The sequence below is a fragment of the Phocoena sinus genome, chromosome X (assembly GCF_008692025.1).
Source record: "Phocoena sinus isolate mPhoSin1 chromosome X, mPhoSin1.pri, whole genome shotgun sequence".
Taxonomy (NCBI): domain Eukaryota; kingdom Metazoa; phylum Chordata; class Mammalia; order Artiodactyla; family Phocoenidae; genus Phocoena; species Phocoena sinus.
In genome coordinates this window covers 53795049-53807256 of record NC_045784.1, presented here as the reverse complement: position 1 = coordinate 53807256, position 12208 = coordinate 53795049, and positions in this window count along the sequence as shown.

Sequence of the window (12208 nt, the reverse complement as noted above, 5' to 3'; positions counted from 1 at the left end):
GGTTTCTACCAAAGCTTTCCCATCCACGGGTGTCTACCCACGTCTATGTTTTCCAGGTGCTCCCAGATCATGGCTGAGAGGGACTGAAACAAGTTCACAGGCTCCTGCTAATTCCTCAGCCCATATCAAGTTCTGTCTACCTATTATCAGATGCAGAGCTAGGCAAGACTCCTCCTGGATCCCTTGACATATGGTTCAGGACACCACAACTCCTACAAAGGCACTTTTGTTTATAGATGGATGCCAAATTTTATTTGTTAAAGAAGAGACAAAAATGAGGGACATCTTATGCTGCCAAAATTCTGATGTCACTCCTCTCTGACCTCATTTTAATAGCAAGACTCAGCAATGTTTCCCAGATCTGGATATACATTAGGAATACCTGGGGAGATTCTTAAAAAACTGATATGCAAGCCCCACCATTTGATGCCCTAATTCACTGGAGTTAGACTTGGGCATGAGCATCAGTATATGTATTTTAAGCTCCCCAGTGTTTCCAATGTGCAGCCATCATTGAAAATGATTGCTCTTGCTTCTTGCACTAGAGCAACACTTTCCAAATTAAACTTTGTTGATGATGAAAGTGTTCTTTAATCTGCACTATTCAATAGAGTAGTCACTCATATGTCTATGGATCACTAGAAATGTGGCTAGCTTGAGGGAGGAGTTGAGTTTTTAATTTCAACAAATTTTAATTAATTTAAATTTGAATAGCTACATATGGCTAGTGGCTATAGTATTGGATAGTGCAACTCTAGACCTTAAAAATCAGCCATCCTCTTTCCCAAAGTACTTGCCCTCACACCGTTTACCATATACTGTTCCATCTCATCTCTGCCTTTCCTAAAGCATATGTTAGTTTTGTATCTCTCCATGCTACTGTATATGGCCCAGTTAGCATCCAACCAGAAATAATTGGGACCACAAAAACAGTAGGTATATCATTTGAGATTCTTATGGTTAAATTTGAAAGGAAATCCTGCTCAAATTGACTGAAAAATAAAATTATTTCACACAAGTGAGAAGTCCAGAGATAGGGCTAGCTTCAGGTGAGACTTTTTCTGGTAGCTCAACAATGTCAAGAGGGTCTGATTTCTTTCCCTCTCTTCACCCTGCCTTCCATGATTTTGGCTTCAGACTAAGGCTAGCTCCCCAAGATGGTTGCCAACACCTTCAAGGGATACATTCTTCAATTTTCACATCTAAAAGAAAAAAGAAAGCATTTTTGTTCCAGTTTTCCCATTATATGTGTGACATTCATTTTGATTTGACCAGCTTTGATCACATAATCACCCTTGAACTAATCTTTGCAGATAAAGGGTAGAATGTGTTGATTGATCAACTCCTGGAGTTAAGGGTAGAATCAGCCTCTCTGAAACCTCATCATATGGATCCATAAAAAGAAACCAGGGATTTAGGGGAAGAGGGATGCTGGGGAGTGGATGTTATGAAGGTAAACAATAAATGCCTACTACAACCTTATAGGGCATGCTCAACCTTTTCTTGAGCATGTCCTATATGCCAAAACCAGACCAAAGCAGACTGGCAGCAAGTACCATGTGTAAGTCAGATATATATGATACAAGAAAAGCAGGTGGGCATTTGGCATTTGAGAAGCCTCTTACTTAGCAAGTAGCAGAACCTCAGCCATCAACTTGAGGTTTCAAGATGGATTCTGGTGGCTGGGAAATGAAAAGGCAAGAAAAAGCCTGGACCCTTTTTCCTGAAGGATGATAACATCAAGCAGATTGCTGAGGCAGTGAAAAAAAGAGGAATGCAGGAAGCAACTGAACTACCAAAACCAGACTTTAAGGTGGGGACAAGGTTTTGATAGCAAGGCAAAAGCTTAGTGAGTAGTACTGTGATTCAATGTCCAAGCAAGGCTTCCAGTCAATGGTACTTGATGGGGAATCTCTTCAGCCATGATTTAGATTCCCTTTTCATAGGTCAGTGATAGTTCCAAAGACTAAGGTCGTCTTGGAACTATAGGCAGAGGTCATGTGACTCCAAGAGGAGGAGATAATGGAGCCAGTCAGGGCCTGAAGTGGTCCAAGACTCTTCTTCCTCCACTTCCAATTCACGGAAATCTAAGGCTCTGAGTAAGACAAAATTGAAGGAAGATTCGTTTTGCAAGTGTCAGAAACACAATTCAAACTGGCGTAAGCAAAGAAGGGAATTTATTGATTCAGAGACCTCAGAAGATCAAGGGTATCTGGATTCAGGAGCTCAATGACATCTTTAGGACGTGACTTCTCTCTCTTAATAGTTCAGTTTCATTCTCAGTCACTCCAGCTTCACCCCCAACTACTTTAGACATATAATATATTCATCTACAATATAGCCTAATTGTCAAGAGCACAAGCTGTGAAGTTCCACTGCCAGGAGACTGCCTGTTCTGCCACTTACTGTGTGACTTTGACAGTTACTTGATGTTATGTACCCTCTGTAAAACGTGGTTTATAATACTACCTACCTCATTGAGTTACTGTGATGATGAAATGAGTTAATCCATGTAAAAGATTTAGAATAATTGTAAATACTCAACAAGGGATTTCTGTTATTATCCTCATCCTTGTATCTAGTAATTCCAATGGAAATAAAATATATTACCAGTTGTTTCAGCAAAAGTTCCAGGATTGGCTCAGCATTGGTCACTTTCTGGTCCTGAACCACTCACTGTGGTCAGGGGAACAATGAGTCAGGAAGAGGAGGTGTGCCAACCTACCTGAACCACTGAGGAAAGGGAAATTGGGGAGACAGCTATCAAAAGGAAGAAAAGGGATGCTGGTAAGATAAAAATGAAGAACACTCAAAAATAAAGATGCCCATACTATGAGTGAAAGGAGAGATCCATGAAAATGAATGGCCTCTTAAAGTAACGACTGAAACATTTCTCTCCCCCCTCCTCACCCGAAAGCAATAATATGATGATGGTGATAGTAATAATGATAATGATGGCAAGGACAATGATGAGGATGAGGATGGGGCAGAGTGCACTAGATAGCTGACATTGTAAGAGTACTGAGAAGCAGCAATGTGGGCTTGGAAGATTTTTTTTAAAGCAATGTGCAAATGATTTTTTATACATAGCATGCAATTCTTCCAGATTGCCTGGGTGTTGGGCCATTTAACAAAGAACAGATGTCTTTGATGGCAACAATTTGTCCCAGCTGTGAGAACTGAGTGAGAAACCTTTTGGGACATCTAAAATCAAGCTTGCAGGCACGTTCAGAAAAATATAAAAACCTGATAAATATCCTCTATATTTTTCACTATCCACTAGTACCCCTGTAGGGATTTTTCTGATGGTGCCAAGCATTAATTCCACAGTGAAGGTTGGTGTTTCTTTTTGAGATAAACTTAATCCAGTATTCTTGCTGCTTGCTTTCATAAATACACACTATTCATTTCCGTAAGGTGCTTCTCAGTTTTCATAGTTGGCCTAGAGAGCCAGAAGCCTCCTGCCCTGAACCTAGTCTGCCTCTTCCACTCACTCTGATGCAGCTTACTTTCCAGCCAGCCACCCTAGACAACCTTCTGTTGTCTGTCCAAACATTTCTGCCACTTCTTCTTCTCTGTGCCTTTACTGAAGGTGTCCCCTCTATGTGAAATTCCCTTCTCTTTGCTTCTTCTCACCTTTGACAGTTCTGTACATCTCCATAACCACAGGTCATATCCCACCTTCTTCCAAAGATTTCAGAAACTACCCTATTCTGAAATAAGTTATCTCACCCCTGACATTGCATTGAAGATTATACACACTCATAGTAGCTACCACATTCTACCTCAGGAGAGTTACTAGTGGGTGTATTTGACTCCCTGACTAATTTGTAAGCCTCCTCCTCCCACCACAGGATAGAAAGTCTATCTCCAACTACCTCTCTCCTCTCAGTATAGCCTAACACAAGATCTGCAGCATATTAGGCCCTTGAAAATGTTTGTTCATATACTCTTTCAATAAGTATTTATTGAGAACCTCCTATGCGCCAGGCACTGTGCTAGTTTTACAGGGGATATAACAATAATCATAACAGTCAAACATCTATGTTCTCATGGTACTTATATTCTATTATGCAATATAGATAATAAATAAGCAAATAAATATATACTATGTTAGACAGTAGTAAGTGGTATTTTATTTTATTTATTTATTTTCTTAACGTCTTTATTGGGGTATAATTGCTCTACAATGGTGTGTTAGTTTCGGCTTTATAACAAAGTGAATCACTTATACATATACATATGTTCCCATATGTCTTCCCTCTTGCATCTCCCTCCCTCCCACCCTCCCTATTCCACCCCTCCAGGCGGTCACAAAGCACCGACCTGATCTCCCTGTGCTATGTGGCTGCTTCCCACTAGCTATCTACCTTACGTTTGTTAGTGTATATATGTACATGCCTCTCTCTCGCTTTGTCACAACTCACCCTTCCCCCTCCCCATATCCTCAAATCCATTCTCCAGTAGGTCTGTGTCTTTATTCCTGTCTTACTCCTAGGTTCTTCATGACATTTTTCTCTTAAATTCCATACATATGTGTAAGCATACGGTATTTGTCTTTCTCTTTCTGACATACTTCACTCTGTATGACAGACTCTAGGTCTATCCACCTCATTACAAATAGCTCAATTTCGTTTCTTTTTATGGCTGAGTAATATTCCATTGTATATATGTGCCACATCTTCTTTATCCATTCATCCGAGGATGGGCACTTAGCTTGTTTCCATCTCCGGGCTACTGTAAATAGAGATGCAATGAACATTTTGGTACATGACTCTTTCTTGAATTTTGGTTTTCTCAGGGTATATGCCCAGTAGTGGGATTGCTGGGTCATATGGTATTTCTATTTCTAATTTCTTAAGGAACCTCCATACTGTTCTCCATAGTGGCTGAACCAATTCACACTCCGACCAGCAGTGCAAGAGTGTTCCCTTTTCTCCACACCCTCTCCAGCATTTATTGTTTCTAGATTTTTTGATGATGGCCATTCTGACTGGTGTGAGATGATATCTCATTGTAGTTTTGAGTTGCATTTCTCTAATGATTAATGATGTTGAGCAGTCTTTCACGTGTTTGTTGACAGTCTGTATATCTTCTTTGGAGAAATGTCTATTTAGGTCTTCTGCCCATTTTTGGATTGGGTTGTTTCTTTTCTTGTTATTGAGCTTCATGAGCTGCTTGTAAATTTTGGAGATTAATCCTTTGTCAGTTGCTTCATTTGCAAATATTTTCTCCCATTCTGAGGGCTGTCTTTTGGTGTTTTTTATGGTTTCATTTGCTGTGCAAAAGCTTTGAAGTTTCATTAGGTCCCATTTGTTTATTTTTGTTTTTATTTCCATTTCTCTAGGAGGTGGGTCAAAAAGGATCTTGCTGTGATTTATGTCATAGAGTGTTCTGCCTATGTTTTCCTTTAAGAGTTTGATAGTTTCTGGCCTTACATTTAGGTCTTTAATCCATTTTGAGCTTATTTTTGTGTATGGTGTTAGGGAGTGATCTAATCTCATACTTTTACACGTACCTGTCCAGTTTTCCCAGCACCACTTATCGAAGAGGCTGTCCTTTCTCCACTGTACATTCCTGCCTCCTTTATCAAAGGTAAGGTGACCATATGTGTGTTGGTTTATCTCTGGGCTTTCTATCCTGATCCATTCTTCTATCTTTCTGTTTATGTGCCAGTACCATACTGTCTTAATCACTGTAGCTTTGTACTATAATGTGAAGTCAGGGAGCCTGATTCCTCCAGCTCCGTTTTTCGTTCTCAAGATTGCTTTGGCTATTTGGGGTCTTTTGTGTTTCCATACAAATTCTAAAATTTTTTGCTCTAGTTCTGTGAAAAATGCCAGTGGTAGTTTCATAGGGATTGCATTGAATCTACAGATTGCTTTGGGTAGTAGAGTCATTTTCACAATGTTGATTCTTCCAATCCAAGAACATGGTACATCTCTCCATCTATTTGTTTCATCTTTAATTTCTTTCATCAGTGTCTTATAATTTTCTGCATACAGGTCTTTTGTCTCCTTAGGTAGCATTCTTCCTAGATATTATATTCTTTTTGTTGCAGTGGTAAATGGGAGTGTTTTCTGGATTTCACTTTCAGATATTTCATCGTTAGTATACAGGAATGCCAGAGATTTCTCTGCATTAATTTTGTATCCTGCTACTTTACCAAATTCATTGATTAGCTCTAGTAGTTTTCTGGTAGCATCTTTAGGATTCTCTATGTATATTATCATGTCATCAGCAAACAGTGACAGCTTTACTTCTTCTTTTCCGATTTGGATTCCTATTATTTCCTTTTCTTCTCTGATTGCTGTGGCTAAAACTTCCAAAACTATGTTGAATAAGAGTGGTGAGAGTGGGCAACCTTGTCTTGTTCCTGATCTTAGTGGAAATGCTTTCAGTTTTTCACCATTGAGGATGATGTTTGCTGTGGGCTTGTCATATATGGCTTTTATTATGTTTAGGAAAGTTCCCTCTATGCCTACTTTCTGGAGGGTTTTTATCATAAATGGGTGTTGAATTTTGTCGAAAGCTTTCTCTGCATCTATTGAGATGATCATATGGTTTTTCTCCTTCAATTTGTTAATATGGTTTATCACATTGATAGATTTGCGTATATTGAAGAATCCTTGCATTCCTGGAATAAACCCCACTTGATCATGGTGTATGATCCTTTTAATGTGCTTTTGGATTCTGTTTGCTAGTATTTTGTTGAGGATTTTTGCATCTATGTTCATCAGTGATATTGGCCTGTAGTTTTCTTTCTTTGTGACATCCTTGTCTGGTTTTGGTATCAAGGTGATGGTGGCTTCGTAGACGGAATTTGGGAGTGTTCCTCCCTCTGCTATATTTTGGAAGAGTTTGAGAAGGATAGGTGTTAGCTCTTCTCTAAACGTTTGATAGAATTCACCTGTGAAGCCATCTGGTCCTGGGCTTTTGTTTGTTGGAAGGTTTTTAATCACAGTTTCAATTTCAGTGCTTGTGATTGGTCTGTTCATATTTTCTATTTCTTCCTGATTCAGTCTTGGCAGGTTGTGCATTTCTAAGAATTTGTCCATTTCTTCCAGATTGTCCATTTTATTGGCATAGAGTTGCTTGTAGTAATCTCTCATGATTTTTTTTATTTCTGCAGTGTCAGTTGTTACTTCTCCTTTTTCATTTCTAATTCTATTGATTTGAGTCTTCTCCCTTTTTTTCTTGATGTGTCTGGCTAGTGGTTTATCTATTGTGTTTATCTTCTCAAAGAACCAGCTTTTAGTTTTATTGATCTTTGCTATTGTTTCCTTCATTTCTTTTTCATTTATTTCTGATCTGATTTTTATGATTTCTTTCCTTCTGCTAGCTTTGGGGTTTTTTGTTCTTCTTTCTCTAATTGCTTGAGGTGCAAGGTTAGGCTGTTTATTCGAGATGTTTCCTGCTTCTTAAGGTGGGCTTGTATTGCTATAAACTTCCCCCTTAGAACTGCTTTTGCTGCATCCCATAGGTTTTGGGTCGTTGTGTCTCCATTGTCATTTGTTTCTAGGTATTTTTTTATTTCCTCTTTGATTTCTTCAGTGATCACTTCATTATTAAGTAGTGTATTGTTTAGCCTCCATGTGTTTGTATTTTTTAAAGATCTTTTCCTGTAATTGATATCTAGTCTCATGGCGTTGTGGTCGGAAAAGATACTTGATACAATTTCAGTTTTCTTAAATTTACCAAGGCTTGATTTGTGACCCAAGATATGATCTATCCTGGAGAATGTTCCATGAGCACTTGAGAAAAATGTGTATTCTGTTGTTTTTGGATGGAGTGTCCTATAAATATCAATTAAGTCCATCTTGTTTAATGTATCATTTAAAGCTTGTGTTTCCTTATTTATTTTCATTTTGGATGATCTGTCCATGGGTGAAAGTGGGGTGTTAAAGTCCCCTACTATGAATGTGTTACTGTTGATCTCCCCTTTTATGGTTGTTAGTATTTGCCTTATGTATTGAGGTGCTCCTATGTTGGGTGCATAAATATTTACAATTGTTATATCGTCTTCTTGGATCGATCCCTTGATCATTATGTAGTGTCCTTCTTTGTCCCTTTTAATAGTCCTTATTTTAAAGTCTATTTTGTCTGATATGAGAATTGCTACTCCAGCTTTCTTTTGGTTTCCATTTGCATGGAATATCTTTTTCCATCCCCTTACTTTCAGTCTGTATGTGTCTCTAGTTCTGAAGTGGGTCTCTTGTAGACAGCATATATAAGGGTCTTGTTTTTGTATCCATTCAGCCAATCTGTGTCTTTTGGTGGGAGCATTTAGTCCATTTACATTTAAGGTAATTATCGATATGTATGTTCCTATTTCCATTTTATATATTGTTTTGGGTTTGCTACTATAGGTCATTTCCTTCCCTTGTGCTTCGTGTCTAGAGAAGTTCCTTTAGCATTTGTTGTAAAGCTGGTTTGGTGGTGCTGAACTCTCTCAGCTTTTGCTTGTCTGTAAAGGTTTTAATTTCTCCATCAAATGTGAATGAGATCCTTGCTGGGTAGAGTAGTCTTGGTTGCAGGCTATTCTCCTTCATCACTTTCAGTATGTCCTGCCACTCCCTTCTGGCTTGTAGGGTTTCTGCTGAGAGATCAGCTGTTAACCTTATGGGGATTCCCTTGTGTGTTATTTGTTGTTTTTCCCTTGCTGCTTTTAATATGCTTTCTTTGTATTTAATTTTTGACAGTTTGATTAATATGTGTCTTGGCGTGTTTCTCCTTGTATTTATCCTGTATGGGACCCTCTGTGCTTCCTGGACTTGATTAACTATTTCCTTTCCCATATTAGGGAAGTTTTCAACTATAATCTCTTCAAATACTTTCTCAGTCCCTTTCTTTCTTTCTTCTTCTTCTGGAACCCCTATAATTCGAATGTTGGTGCGTTTCATGTTGTCCCAGAGGTCTCTGAGACTGTCCTCAGTTCTTTTCATTCTTTTTTCTTTATTCTGCTCTGCAGTAGTTATTTCCACTACTTTATCTTCCAGGTCACTTATCCGTTCTTCTGCCTCAGTTATTCTGCTATTGATCCTATCTAGAGTGATTTTAATTTCATTTATTGCATTGTTCATCGTTGCTTGTTTCATCTTTAGTTCTTGTATGTCCTTGTTAACTGTTTCTTGCATTTTGTCCATTCTACTTCCAAGATTTCGGATCATCCTTACTATCATTATTCTGAATTCTTTTTCAGGTAGATTGCCTATTTCCTCTTCATTTGTTAGGTCTGGTGGGTTTTTATCTTGCTCCTTCATCTGCTGTGTGTTTTTCTGTCTTCTCATTTTGCTTATCTTACTGTGTTTGGGGTCTCCTTTTTGCAGGCTGCACTTTCGTAGTTCCCGTTGTTTTTGATGTCTGTCTCCAGTGGCTAAGGTTGTTTCAGTGGGTTGTGTAGGCTTCCTGGTGGAGGGGACTAGTGCCTGTGTTTTGCTGGATGAGGCTGGATCTTGTCTCTCTAGTGGGCAGGTTCACGTCTGGTGGTGTGTTTTGGGGTGTCTGTGGCCTTATTATGATTTTAGGCAGCCTCTCTGCTAATGGGTGGGGTTGTGTTCCTGTTTTGCTAGTTGTTTGGCATAGGTTGTCCAGCACTGTGGCTTGCTGGTCGTTGAGTGAAGCTGGGTGCTGGTGTTAAGATGGAGGTCTCTGGGGTATTTCCACCATTTAATATTATGTGGAGGTGGGAGGTCTCTTGTTGACCAGTGTCCTGAAGTTGGCTCTCCTACCTCAGAGGCAGAGCCCTGACTCCTGGCTGGAGCACCAAGAGCCTTTCATCCACACAGCTCAGAATAAAAGGGAGAAAAAGTAGGGAGAATTAGTAGAAGTATGAGTAAAGAAAGAAGGAAAGGTGGAAAGGAAGGAAGGAAGAAAGAAGCAAAGAAGGAAAGAAAGGAGGGAGGGAGGGAGGGAGGGAGGAAGGAAGGAAGGAGGGAAAGAAGGAAAAAAAGACAGAAAGAAAGATGATACAGTAAAAATAAAATAAAGTATAATATAGTTATTGAATTAAAAAATATTAAAAAAAAAAAAAGGGACGGATAGAACCTTAGGACAAATGTTGGAAGCAAAGCTATACAGAGAAAATCTTACACAGAAGCATACACATACACCTTCACAAAAAGAGGTAAAGGGGGAAAAATCATAAATCCTGCTCCGTGAGACCACCTCCTCAATTTGGGGTGATTCGTTGTCTAAAGGAGGGAAGGAAGGAAGGAAAGAAAGAAAGAACGAAGGTAAAGTATAATAAAGTTATTACAATTAAACTTAATTATTAAGAAAAAGAATTTTTAAAAAAAGTCATGGACGGATAGAGCCCTAGGACAAATGGTGGAAGCAAGAGTATACAGACCAGGTCTCACACAGAAGCATACACGTACACATTCACAAAAAGAGGAAAAGGGAAAAAAATCATAGATCTCGCTCCTAAATTCCACCTCTTCAATTTGGGATCATTCCTTGTCTATTCAGGTATTCCACAGATGCAGGGTATATCAAGTTGATTGTGGAGCTTTAATCCGCTGCTTCTGTGGCTGCTGGGAGAGATTTCCCTTTCTCTTCTTTGTTCTCACAGCTCACAGGAGCTCAGCTTTGGATTTGGCCCTGCCTCTGCGTGTAGGTCGCTGGAGGGCGTCTGTTTTTTCGCTCAGACAGGACGGGGTTAAAGGAGCCGCTGATTCGGGGCCTCCGGCTCACTCAGGCCAGGGGTTGGGGGATGGGGGAAGGAGGGGCACTGCGTGCGGGGCGGGCCTGCGGCAGCAGAGGCGGCGTGACGTTGCACCAGCCTGAGGCCCGCCGTGCGTTGTCCCGGGGAAGTTGTCCCTGGATCCCGGGAACCTGGCAGTGGCGGGCTGCACAGGCTCCGCGGAAGAGGGGTGTGGAGAGTGACCTGTGCTCGCACACAGGCCCCTTGGTGGCGGCAGCAGCAGCCTTAGCGTCTCCCGCCCGGCTCTTGGGTCCGCGGTTTTAGCCGTGGCTCGCGCCCGTCTCTGGGGTTTGCGCTTTCAGCCACGGCTCGCGCCCGTCTCGGGGGCTCGCGCCCTCAGCCGCGGCTCGCGCCCGTCTCTGGGGTTCGCGCTTTTAGCCGCGGCTCGCGCCCGTCTCTGGAGTTCCTTTAAGCAGCGCTCTTAAACCCCTCTCCTCGCGCACCAGGAAACAAAGAGGGAAGAAAAAGTCTCTTGCCTCTTTGCCGGTGCAGGCTTTTCCCCGAACTCCCTCCCAGCTAGTCGTGGTGCACTAACCCCTTCAGGCTATGTTCAAGCCGCCAACCCCAGTCCTCTCCCTGAGCTCAGTCCAAAACCAAAACCCGAGCCTCAGCTCGCAGCCCCGCCCGCCCCGGCGGGTGAGCAGGCAAGCCTCTCGGGTTGGTGAGTGCTGGTCGGCACCGATCGTCTGTGCAGGAATCTCCCCGCTTTGCCCTCCGCACCCGTCGCTGTGCACTACTCCGCGGTCCCGAAAGTCCCCCCTCTGCCTCCCGCAGTCTCCGCCCGCGGAGGGGCTTCCTAGTGTGTGGAAACTTTTCCTCCTTCACAGCTCCCTCCCACTGGTGCAGGTGCCGTCCTTATTCTTTTGTCTCTGTTTTTTCTTTTGCCCTACCCAGGTACGTGGGGAGTTTCTTGCCTTTTGGGAGGTCTGAGGTCTTCTGCCAGCCTTCAGTAGGAGTTCTGTAGGAGTTGTTCCACGTGTGGATGTATTTCTGGTGTATCCGTGGGGAGGAAGGCGATCTCCGCGTCTTACTCTTCCGCCATCTTCAAGGTCCCCCCTTTGTCTCTTCTAATAGTCTTTATTTTAAAGTCTATTTTGTCTGATATGAGAATTGCTACTCCAGCTTTCTTTTGGTTTCCATTTGCATGGAATGCCTTTTTCCATCCCCTTACTTTCAGTCTGTATGTGTCTCTAGGTCTGAAGTGGGTCTCTTGTAGACAGCATATATATGGGTCTTGTTTTTGTATCCATTGGCCAATCAGTGTCTTTTGGTGGGAACATTTAGTCCATTTACATTTAATGTAATTATCAATATGTATGTTCCTATTCCCATTTTCTAAATTGTTTTGGGTTCGTTTTTACAGGTCTTTTCCTTCTCTTGTGTTTCTTGCCTAGAGAAGTTCCTTTCACATTTGTTGTTAAGCTGGTTTGGTGGTGCTGAACTCTCTCAGCTTTTGCTTGTCTGTAAAGGTTTTAATTTCTCCATCAAATCTGAATGAGATCC